General features: G+C 34.5%; 1 protein-coding gene across 2 annotated transcripts in view; it reads right to left on the reverse strand.

Annotated features, from left to right (window-relative positions):
• Positions 1-13,536, reverse strand: part of LOC140158647 (sodium/potassium/calcium exchanger 5-like) — a 55,510-nt gene that overhangs the window by 26,583 nt on the left and 15,391 nt on the right. The gene's annotated exons all lie outside the window — the stretch shown is intronic.

The raw sequence follows: 13,536 nt of genomic DNA on the forward strand, positions 1-13,536 counted from the left end.
AAAGAAACTCGTCACAAACTTGGTTAATCAATTTCCCTCTAGAGAATTGAAAACGGCCGCATTGTAACTAATAACGCCATATACCGACCAAATTTCGTTAAAATTGAGAGGAAAATAGAAACGTCACCTTAAAACGCTATTGATAAGGCAGTTGGAGGTACTTGGATACCTTTGATGGGATAAATGTTTCCGAGAGTATCTTATAAACGCATTTCATGTTATACGTTTTTCAATTATTGTACCATTTTCTTAAACAAAAATTTTAAAAGTTGAATGGTTATTCGATTCTAAGCTCAAAATGGTATATCTGAACAAACATGGCCGCCATTGCCAGCTTTGGTACCAAACCCTGTTTCCAACGAATTTTCCAGAAATTTATACTCTAAAATCTTGTTTGAAAGCTTCGGGATTATAAAATAGAATATTCTCATATCAAAATAAATCAGTTTGAGGGGAAAACTTTCTTTAATAACTTTAAATTCCGAATTTTATAGCTCATTCCACCATTTTTAACATGCTTTCAAGGGCGTAAACCACCAAATAACTTCTCCATTGAAAAGCACGTAAAATCAACTTTTTCAAACGGCGATTTCTACCAGGCGTGACAATATTTTTCACTTTTTACGTCATCCCTGTATTAATTAAGGACTGAAATTTTATTTAAGCTTCAATTTTGGGGAACTTTATAGAATCAGTTTTTATTAAAAATGTTGAAAAGCGACGCCGCTATTTCAACACCAAAACTAGCATTAAAACTTGTTCCGTTAGCAGTAATTCGGACAGGGCCTACTTTTCTTGTGAAATCGATTTGTATAATTTCATATCTATTTTAGTCATTAATAGGTTAGTATCTTTCATTTAAATCAGAACATGCCAACCTCACGAAGAACATGGTCCCTAAGGACACCACATTGTCTCATGTAGCCATATACGTTTAACCGGAACTCATCACCATTGCACCTTTCGCGCAGTGATTTAGTGTAATACGCCCTTGAACCGCACAAGAGGTTTGAATTTTTTTAACTTTTCTCTATTTTTGGAAACAATAAACTATTCTAAGAAAAAGTGTCATTTCTTTAATTCGTACATTACACCAATCTGCTATAAGGGTTCTCTAAACAATTTTTGATACATTAAAAAAAACCGCCATTTTGGGTACTTTTGACCATTATGGATATAAACAGAGTTTATAGCAGGTTTTATCATCTTTAAATACAATTATGACATCATAATAGTTAAAACTTTAACAACAGTGAGTCAAATAACTTCAGTTGCACATTAGGCCTACATAAGCAAAATGCACAAATGTTTCTGAAGCCCCCCCATGACAAGCATCATTTCATTGCACGAGTATATGCCCAGGTCGAAAACGTTAGGGGTAGGGGTATAAAGACACGCCACCCCACCCCCCTTGCGCGCATATTTTCTCCCAATGTCTGATAATATTACAATATCTTCAATCAAAGAAACTCGTCACAAACTTGGTTAATCAATTTCCCTCTAGAGAATTGAAAACGGCCGCATTGTAACTAATAACGCCATATACCGACCAAATTTCGTTAAAATTGAGAGGAAAATAGAAACGTCACCTTAAAACGCTATTGATAAGGCAGTTGGAGGTACTTGGATACCTTTGATGGGATAAATGTTTCCGAGAGTATCTTATAAACGCATTTCATGTTATACGTTTTTCAATTATTGTACCATTTTCTTAAACAAAAATTTTAAAAGTTGAATGGTTATTCGATTCTAAGCTCAAAATGGTATATCTGAACAAACATGGCCGCCATTGCCAGCTTTGGTACCAAACCCTGTTTCCAACGAATTTTCCAGAAATTTATACTCTAAAATCTTGTTTGAAAGCTTCGGGATTATAAAATAGAATATTCTCATATCAAAATAAATCAGTTTGAGGGGAAAACTTTCTTTAATAACTTTAAATTCCGAATTTTATAGCTCATTCCACAATTTTTTAACATGCTTTCAAGGGCGTAAACCACCAAATAACTTCTCCATTGAAAAGCACGTAAAATCAACTTTTTCAAACGGCGATTTCTACCAGGCGTGACAATATTTTTCACTTTTTACGTCATCCCTGTATTAATTAAGGACTGAAATTTTATTTAAGCTTCAATTTTGGGGAACTTTATAGAATCAGTTTTTATTAAAAAATGTTGAAAAGCGACGCCGCTATTTCAACACCAAAACTAGCATTAAAACTTGTTCCGTTAGCAGTAATTCGGACAGGGCCTACTTTTCTTGTGAAATCGATTTGTATAATTTCATATCTATTTTAGTCATTAATAGGTTAGTATCTTTCATTTAAATCAGAACATGCCAACCTCACGAAGAACATGGTCCCTAAGGACACCACATTGTCTCATGTAGCCATATACGTTTAACCGGAACTCATCACCATTGCACCTTTCGCGCAGTGATTTAGTGTAATACGCCCTTGAACCGCACAAGAGGTTTGAATTTTTTTAACTTTTCTCTATTTTTGGAAACAATAAACTATTCTAAGAAAAGTGTCATTTCTTTAATTCGTACATTACACCAATCTGCTATAAGGGTTCTCTAAACAATTTTTGATACATTAAAAAAAACCGCCATTTTGGGTACTTTTGACCATTATGGATATAAACAGAGTTTATAGCAGGTTTTATCATCTTTAAATACAATTATGACATCATAATAGTTAAAACTTTAACAACAGTGAGTCAAATAACTTCAGTTGCACATTAGGCCTACATAAGCAAAATGCACAAATGTTTCTGAAGCCCCCCCATGACAAGCATCATTTCATTGCACGAGTATATGCCCAGGTCGAAAACGTTAGGGGTAGGGGTATAAAGACACGCCACCCCACCCCCCCCTTGCGCGCATATTTTCTCCCAATGTCTGATAATATTACAATATCTTCAATCAAAGAAACTCGTCACAAACTTGGTTAATCAATTTCCCTCTAGAGAATTGAAAACGGCCGCATTGTAACTAATAACGCCATATACCGACCAAATTTCGTTAAAATTGAGAGGAAAATAGAAACGTCACCTTAAAACGCTATTGATAAGGCAGTTGGAGGTACTTGGATACCTTTGATGGGATAAATGTTTCCGAGAGTATCTTATAAACGCATTTCATGTTATACGTTTTTCAATTATTGTACCATTTTCTTAAACAAAAATTTTAAAAGTTGAATGGTTATTCGATTCTAAGCTCAAAATGGTATATCTGAACAAACATGGCCGCCATTGCCAGCTTTGGTACCAAACCCTGTTTCCAACGAATTTTCCAGAAATTTATACTCTAAAATCTTGTTTGAAAGCTTCGGGATTATAAAATAGAATATTCTCATATCAAAATAAATCAGTTTGAGGGGAAAACTTTCTTTAATAACTTTAAATTCCGAATTTTATAGCTCATTCCACCATTTTTAACATGCTTTCAAGGGCGTAAACCACCAAATAACTTCTCCATTGAAAAGCACGTAAAATCAACTTTTTCAAACGGCGATTTCTACCAGGCGTGACAATATTTTTCACTTTTTACGTCATCCCTGTATTAATTAAGGACTGAAATTTTATTTAAGCTTCAATTTTGGGGAACTTTATAGAATCAGTTTTTATTAAAAAATGTTGAAAAGCGACGCCGCTATTTCAACACCAAAACTAGCATTAAAACTTGTTCCGTTAGCAGTAATTCGGACAGGGCCTACTTTTCTTGTGAAATCGATTTGTATAATTTCATATCTATTTTAGTCATTAATAGGTTAGTATCTTTCATTTAAATCAGAACATGCCAACCTCACGAAGAACATGGTCCCTAAGGACACCACATTGTCTCATGTAGCCATATACGTTTAACCGGAACTCATCACCATTGCACCTTTCGCGCAGTGATTTAGTGTAATACGCCCTTGAACCGCACAAGAGGTTTGAATTTTTTTAACTTTTCTCTATTTTTGGAAACAATAAACTATTCTAAGAAAAGTGTCATTTCTTTAATTCGTACATTACACCAATCTGCTATAAGGGTTCTCTAAACAATTTTTGATACATTAAAAAAACCGCCATTTTGGGTACTTTTGACCATTATGGATATAAACAGAGTTTATAGCAGGTTTTATCATCTTTAAATACAATTATGACATCATAATAGTTAAAACTTTAACAACAGTGAGTCAAATAACTTCAGTTGCACATTAGGCCTACATAAGCAAAATGCACAAATGTTTCTGAAGCCCCCCCATGACAAGCATCATTTCATTGCACGAGTATATGCCCAGGTCGAAAACGTTAGGGGTAGGGGTATAAAGACACGCCACCCCACCCCCCTTGCGCGCATATTTTCTCCCAATGTCTGATAATATTACAATATCTTCAATCAAAGAAACTCGTCACAAACTTGGTTAATCAATTTCCCTCTAGAGAATTGAAAACGGCCGCATTGTAACTAATAACGCCATATACCGACCAAATTTCGTTAAAATTGAGAGGAAAATAGAAACGTCACCTTAAAACGCTATTGATAAGGCAGTTGGAGGTACTTGGATACCTTTGATGGGATAAATGTTTCCGAGAGTATCTTATAAACGCATTTCATGTTATACGTTTTTCAATTATTGTACCATTTTCTTAAACAAAAATTTTAAAAGTTGAATGGTTATTCGATTCTAAGCTCAAAATGGTATATCTGAACAAACATGGCCGCCATTGCCAGCTTTGGTACCAAACCCTGTTTCCAACGAATTTTCCAGAAATTTATACTCTAAAATCTTGTTTGAAAGCTTCGGGATTATAAAATAGAATATTCTCATATCAAAATAAATCAGTTTGAGGGGAAAACTTTCTTTAATAACTTTAAATTCCGAATTTTATAGCTCATTCCACCATTTTTAACATGCTTTCAAGGGCGTAAACCACCAAATAACTTCTCCATTGAAAAGCACGTAAAATCAACTTTTTCAAACGGCGATTTCTACCAGGCGTGACAATAATTGTCACTTTTTTACGTCATCCCTGTATTAATTAAGGACTGAAATTTTATTTAAGCTTCAATTTTGGGGAACTTTATAGAATCAGTTTTTATTAAAAAATGTTGAAAAGCGACGCCGCTATTTCAACACCAAAACTAGCATTAAAACTTGTTCCGTTAGCAGTAATTCGGACAGGGCCTACTTTTCTTGTGAAATCGATTTGTATAATTTCATATCTATTTTAGTCATTAATAGGTTAGTATCTTTCATTTAAATCAGAACATGCCAACCTCACGAAGAACATGGTCCCTAAGGACACCACATTGTCTCATGTAGCCATATACGTTTAACCGGAACTCATCACCATTGCACCTTTCGCGCAGTGATTTAGTGTAATACGCCCTTGAACCGCACAAGAGGTTTGAATTTTTTTAACTTTTCTCTATTTTTGGAAACAATAAACTATTCTAAGAAAAAGTGTCATTTCTTTAATTCGTACATTACACCAATCTGCTATAAGGGTTCTCTAAACAATTTTGATACATTAAAAAAACCGCCATTTTGGGTACTTTTGACCATTATGGATATAAACAGAGTTTATAGCAGGTTTTATCATCTTTAAATACAATTATGACATCATAATAGTTAAAACTTTAACAACAGTGAGTCAAATAACTTCAGTTGCACATTAGGCCTACATAAGCAAAATGCACAAATGTTTCTGAAGCCCCCCCATGACAAGCATCATTTCATTGCACGAGTATATGCCCAGGTCGAAAACGTTAGGGTAGGGGTATAAAGACACGCCACCCCACCCCCTTGCGCGCATATTTTCTCCCAATGTCTGATAATATTACAATATCTTCAATCAAAGAAACTCGTCACAAACTTGGTTAATCAATTTCCCTCTAGAGAATTGAAAACGGCCGCATTGTAACTAATAACGCCATATACCGACCAAATTTCGTTAAAATTGAGAGGAAAATAGAAACGTCACCTTAAAACGCTATTGATAAGGCAGTTGGAGGTACTTGGATACCTTTGATGGGATAAATGTTTCCGAGAGTATCTTATAAACGCATTTCATGTTATACGTTTTTCAATTATTGTACCATTTTCTTAAACAAAATTTTAAAAGTTGAATGGTTATTCGATTCTAAGCTCAAAATGGTATATCTGAACAAACATGGCCGCCATTGCCAGCTTTGGTACCAAACCCTGTTTCCAACGAATTTTCCAGAAATTTATACTCTAAAATCTTGTTTGAAAGCTTCGGGATTATAAAATAGAATATTCTCATATCAAAATAAATCAGTTTGAGGGGAAACTTTCTTTAATAACTTTAAATTCCGAATTTTATAGCTCATTCCACCATTTTTTAACATGCTTTCAAGGGCGTAAACCACCAAATAACTTCTCCATTGAAAAGCACGTAAAAATCAACTTTTTCAAACGGCGATTTCTACCAGGCGTGACAATATTTTTCACTTTTTTACGTCATCCCTGTATTAATTAAGGACTGAAATTTTATTTAAGCTTCAATTTTGGGGAACTTTATAGAATCAGTTTTTATTAAAAATGTTGAAAAGCGACGCCGCTATTTCAACACCAAAACTAGCATTAAAACTTGTTCCGTTAGCAGTAATTCGGACAGGGCCTACTTTTCTTGTGAAATCGATTTGTATAATTTCATATCTATTTTAGTCATTAATAGGTTAGTATCTTTCATTTAAATCAGAACATGCCAACCTCACGAAGAACATGGTCCCTAAGGACACCACATTGTCTCATGTAGCCATATACGTTTAACCGGAACTCATCACCATTGCACCTTTCGCGCAGTGATTTAGTGTAATACGCCCTTGAACCGCACAAGAGGTTTGAATTTTTTTTAACTTTTCTCTATTTTTGGAAACAATAAACTATTCTAAGAAAAAGTGTCATTTCTTTAATTCGTACATTACACCAATCTGCTATAAGGGTTCTCTAAACAATTTTTGATACATTAAAAAAACCGCCATTTTGGGTACTTTTGACCATTATGGATATAAACAGAGTTTATAGCAGGTTTTATCATCTTTAAATACAATTATGACATCATAATAGTTAAAACTTTAACAACAGTGAGTCAAATAACTTCAGTTGCACATTAGGCCTACATAAGCAAAATGCACAAATGTTTCTGAAGCCCCCCCCCCCCCATGACAAGCATCATTTCATTGCACGAGTATATGCCCAGGTCGAAAACGTTAGGGGTAGGGGTATAAAGACACGCCACCCCACCCCCCTTGCGCGCATATTTTCTCCCAATGTCTGATAATATTACAATATCTTCAATCAAAGAAACTCGTCACAAACTTGGTTAATCAATTTCCCTCTAGAGAATTGAAAACGGCCGCATTGTAACTAATAACGCCATATACCGACCAAATTTCGTTAAAATTGAGAGGAAAATAGAAACGTCACCTTAAAACGCTATTGATAAGGCAGTTGGAGGTACTTGGATACCTTTGATGGGATAAATGTTTCCGAGAGTATCTTATAAACGCATTTCATGTTATACGTTTTTCAATTATTGTACCATTTTCTTAAACAAAAATTTTAAAAGTTGAATGGTTATTCGATTCTAAGCTCAAAATGGTATATCTGAACAAACATGGCCGCCATTGCCAGCTTTGGTACCAAACCCTGTTTCCAACGAATTTTCCAGAAATTTATACTCTAAAATCTTGTTTGAAAGCTTCGGGATTATAAAATAGAATATTCTCATATCAAAATAAATCAGTTTGAGGGGAAAACTTTCTTTAATAACTTTAAATTCCGAATTTTATAGCTCATTCCACCATTTTTAACATGCTTTCAAGGGCGTAAACCACCAAATAACTTCTCCATTGAAAAGCACGTAAAATCAACTTTTTCAAACGGCGATTTCTACCAGGCGTGACAATATTTTTCACTTTTTACGTCATCCCTGTATTAATTAAGGACTGAAATTTTATTTAAGCTTCAATTTTGGGGAACTTTATAGAATCAGTTTTTTTTTTTTTTTTGTTGAAAAGCGACGCCGCTATTTCAACACCAAAACTAGCATTAAAACTTGTTCCGTTAGCAGTAATTCGGACAGGGCCTACTTTTCTTGTGAAATCGATTTGTATAATTTCATATCTATTTTAGTCATTAATAGGTTAGTATCTTTCATTTAAATCAGAACATGCCAACCTCACGAAGAACATGGTCCCTAAGGACACCACATTGTCTCATGTAGCCATATACGTTTAACCGGAACTCATCACCATTGCACCTTTCGCGCAGTGATTTAGTGTAATACGCCCTTGAACCGCACAAGAGGTTTGAATTTTTTTAACTTTTCTCTATTTTTGGAAACAATAAACTATTCTAAGAAAAAGTGTCATTTCTTTAATTCGTACATTACACCAATCTGCTATAAGGGTTCTCTAAACAATTTTTGATACATTAAAAAAAAACCGCCATTTTGGGTACTTTTGACCATTATGGATATAAACAGAGTTTATAGCAGGTTTTATCATCTTTAAATACAATTATGACATCATAATAGTTAAAACTTTAACAACAGTGAGTCAAATAACTTCAGTTGCACATTAGGCCTACATAAGCAAAATGCACAAATGTTTCTGAAGCCCCCCCCATGACAAGCATCATTTCATTGCACGAGTATATGCCCAGGTCGAAAACGTTAGGGGTAGGGGTATAAAGACACGCCACCCCACCCCTTGCGCGCATATTTTCTCCCAATGTCTGATAATATTACAATATCTTCAATCAAAGAAACTCGTCACAAACTTGGTTAATCAATTTCCCTCTAGAGAATTGAAAACGGCCGCATTGTAACTAATAACGCCATATACCGACCAAATTTCGTTAAAATTGAGAGGAAAATAGAAACGTCACCTTAAAACGCTATTGATAAGGCAGTTGGAGGTACTTGGATACCTTTGATGGGATAAATGTTTCCGAGAGTATCTTATAAACGCATTTCATGTTATACGTTTTTCAATTATTGTACCATTTTCTTAAACAAAAATTTTAAAAGTTGAATGGTTATTCGATTCTAAGCTCAAAATGGTATATCTGAACAAACATGGCCGCCATTGCCAGCTTTGGTACCAAACCCTGTTTCCAACGAATTTTCCAGAAATTTATACTCTAAAATCTTGTTTGAAAGCTTCGGGATTATAAAATAGAATATTCTCATATCAAAATAAATCAGTTTGAGGGGAAAACTTTCTTTAATAACTTTAAATTCCGAATTTTATAGCTCATTCCACCATTTTTTAACATGCTTTCAAGGGCGTAAACCACCAAATAACTTCTCCATTGAAAAGCACGTAAAAATCAACTTTTTCAAACGGCGATTTCTACCAGGCGTGACAATATTTTTCACTTTTTTACGTCATCCCTGTATTAATTAAGGACTGAAATTTTATTTAAGCTTCAATTTTGGGGAACTTTATAGAATCAGTTTTTTATTAAAAAATGTTGAAAAGCGACGCCGCTATTTCAACACCAAAACTAGCATTAAAACTTGTTCCGTTAGCAGTAATTCGGACAGGGCCTACTTTTCTTGTGAAATCGATTTGTATAATTTCATATCTATTTTAGTCATTAATAGGTTAGTATCTTTCATTTAAATCAGAACATGCCAACCTCACGAAGAACATGGTCCCTAAGGACACCACATTGTCTCATGTAGCCATATACGTTTAACCGGACCTCATCACCATTGCACCTTTCGCGCAGTGATTTAGTGTAATACGCCCTTGAACCGCACAAGAGGTTTGAATTTTTTTTTAACTTTTCTCTATTTTTGGAAACAATAAACTATTCTAAGAAAAAGTGTCATTTCTTTAATTCGTACATTACACCAATCTGCTATAAGGGTTCTCTAAACAATTTTTGATACATTAAAAAAAACCGCCATTTTGGGTACTTTTGACCATTATGGATATAAACAGAGTTTATAGCAGGTTTTATCATCTTTAAATACAATTATGACATCATAATAGTTAAAACTTTAACAACAGTGAGTCAAATAACTTCAGTTGCACATTAGGCCTACATAAGCAAAATGCACAAATGTTTCTGAAGCCCCCCCCATGACAAGCATCATTTCATTGCACGAGTATATGCCCAGGTCGAAAACGTTAGGGTAGGGGTATAAAGACACGCCACCCCCCGCCCCTTGCGCGCATATTTTCTCCCAATGTCTGATAATATTACAATATCTTCAATCAAAGAAACTCGTCACAAACTTGGTTAATCAATTTCCCTCTAGAGAATTGAAAACGGCCGCATTGTAACTAATAACGCCATATACCGACCAAATTTCGTTAAAATTGAGAGGAAAATAGAAACGTCACCTTAAAACGCTATTGATAAGGCAGTTGGAGGTACTTGGATACCTTTGATGGGATAAATGTTTCCGAGAGTATCTTATAAACGCATTTCATGTTATACGTTTTTCAATTATTGTACCATTTTCTTAAACAAAAATTTTAAAAGTTGAATGGTTATTCGATTCTAAGCTCAAAATGGTATATCTGAACAAACATGGCCGCCATTGCCAGCTTTGGTACCAAACCCTGTTTCCAACGAATTTTCCAGAAATTTATACTCTAAAATCTTGTTTGAAAGCTTCGGGATTATAAAATAGAATATTCTCATATCAAAATAAATCAGTTTGAGGGGAAAACTTTCTTTAATAACTTTAAATTCCGAATTTTATAGCTCATTCCACCATTTTTTAACATGCTTTCAAGGGCGTAAACCACCAAATAACTTCTCCATTGAAAAGCACGTAAAAATCAACTTTTTCAAACGGCGATTTCTACCAGGCGTGACAATATTTTTCACTTTTTACGTCATCCCTGTATTAATTAAGGACTGAAATTTTATTTAAGCTTCAATTTTGGGGAACTTTATAGAATCAGTTTTTTATTAAAAAATGTTGAAAAGCGACGCCGCTATTTCAACACCAAAACTAGCATTAAAACTTGTTCCGTTAGCAGTAATTCGGACAGGGCCTACTTTTCTTGTGAAATCGATTTGTATAATTTCATATCTATTTTAGTCATTAATAGGTTAGTATCTTTCATTTAAATCAGAACATGCCAACCTCACGAAGAACATGGTCCCTAAGGACACCACATTGTCTCATGTAGCCATATACGTTTAACCGGAACTCATCACCATTGCACCTTTCGCGCAGTGATTTAGTGTAATACGCCCTTGAACCGCACAAGAGGTTTGAATTTTTTTAACTTTTCTCTATTTTTGGAAACAATAAACTATTCTAAGAAAAAGTGTCATTTCTTTAATTCGTACATTACACCAATCTGCTATAAGGGTTCTCTAAACAATTTTTGATACATTAAAAAAAACCGCCATTTTGGGTACTTTTGACCATTATGGATATAAACAGAGTTTATAGCAGGTTTTATCATCTTTAAATACAATTATGACATCATAATAGTTAAAACTTTAACAACAGTGAGTCAAATAACTTCAGTTGCACATTAGGCCTACATAAGCAAAATGCACAAATGTTTCTGAAGCCCCCCCATGACAAGCATCATTTCATTGCACGAGTATATGCCCAGGTCGAAAACGTTAGGGGTAGGGGTATAAAGACACGCCACCCCACCCCTTGCTTGCGCGCATATTTTCTCCCAATGTCTGATAATATTACAATATCTTCAATCAAAGAAACTCGTCACAAACTTGGTTAATCAATTTCCCTCTAGAGAATTGAAAACGGCCGCATTGTAACTAATAACGCCATATACCGACCAAATTTCGTTAAAATTGAGAGGAAAATAGAAACGTCACCTTAAAACGCTATTGATAAGGCAGTTGGAGGTACTTGGATACCTTTGATGGGATAAATGTTTCCGAGAGTATCTTATAAACGCATTTCATGTTATACGTTTTTCAATTATTGTACCATTTTCTTAAACAAAAATTTTAAAAGTTGAATGGTTATTCGATTCTAAGCTCAAAATGGTATATCTGAACAAACATGGCCGCCATTGCCAGCTTTGGTACCAAACCCTGTTTCCAACGAATTTTCCAGAAATTTATACTCTAAAATCTTGTTTGAAAGCTTCGGGATTATAAAATAGAATATTCTCATATCAAAATAAATCAGTTTGAGGGGAAAACTTTCTTTAATAACTTTAAATTCCGAATTTTATAGCTCATTCCACCATTTTTTAACATGCTTTCAAGGGCGTAAACCACCAAATAACTTCTCCATTGAAAAGCACGTAAAATCAACTTTTTCAAACGGCGATTTCTACCAGGCGTGACAATATTTTTCACTTTTTACGTCATCCCTGTATTAATTAAGGACTGAAATTTTATTTAAGCTTCAATTTTGGGGAACTTTATAGAATCAGTTTTTTATTAAAAATGTTGAAAAGCGACGCCGCTATTTCAACACCAAAACTAGCATTAAAACTTGTTCCGTTAGCAGTAATTCGGACAGGGCCTACTTTTCTTGTGAAATCGATTTGTATAATTTCATATCTATTTTAGTCATTAATAGGTTAGTATCTTTCATTTAAATCAGAACATGCCAACCTCACGAAGAACATGGTCCCTAAGGACACCACATTGTCTCATGTAGCCATATACGTTTAACCGGAACTCATCACCATTGCACCTTTCGCGCAGTGATTTAGTGTAATACGCCCTGAACTCTTAAATGCAATGAACCTTTTCTGCTTTCTGTAAATGGTAGACAGGCCCCATTCATCATTAGTAAAATGCCCAGGTATATAGCTTACACACAGTGAATACCATCGTTTATCAGTGGGAGGTGGTAGCTGGTAGCCTAATGGATAAGGCGTACGTCTAGAGATCGGAAGGTCGTGGGTTCGATTCCCATGCCGGCACATTCCCTTGCTTTTTTTTTCAAGTTGGGTTGTGTGCCGGTCGGGATTTGAGTTTATTTGTTGTCATGTTTAATTGTAACACTTTGGGTTGGTAAACTGTTCCATCTTTCTTGTCAGTGGATACATATTGAACGGAGCCCTTAAGGGATCTGGAATGAGCGTTTTGAGCGTTTCGACAGTATTTTTTGTGGGACATGAGAGCACATCAGACATATCGAATTGCATTCTGAATACGAAGAATGTCTTTCCGATATCAAATAATTTTCATTTTTTGAAATTCACGATATAATACAAATTTTATGACAAATTATTAAAATTTGATATTTTTCACATTTTTGATATAAAACAGTCCTCGAAGTAAATTTTATAAATCTAATGATATATTCTTAAAGTGTATGTAGCTGGGAGGAAAAGTCGACGATCAATTGAAAATTTTGACCTTTCATATTGAAATTATGGATTTTTTTCCCAAAAAGACCTATTATTTTTGTGTGTTTTGGGAAAAAATATCCATATCTTCAATACGAAAGGTCAAAATTTTCAATTGATCGTCGGCTTTTCATCCTACCTACATACACTTTAAGTATAAATCATCAGATTTATAAAGTTTACTTCGAGTACTGT

The sequence above is a fragment of the Amphiura filiformis genome, chromosome 8 (assembly GCF_039555335.1).
Source record: "Amphiura filiformis chromosome 8, Afil_fr2py, whole genome shotgun sequence".
NCBI classification, from domain to species: domain Eukaryota; kingdom Metazoa; phylum Echinodermata; class Ophiuroidea; order Amphilepidida; family Amphiuridae; genus Amphiura; species Amphiura filiformis.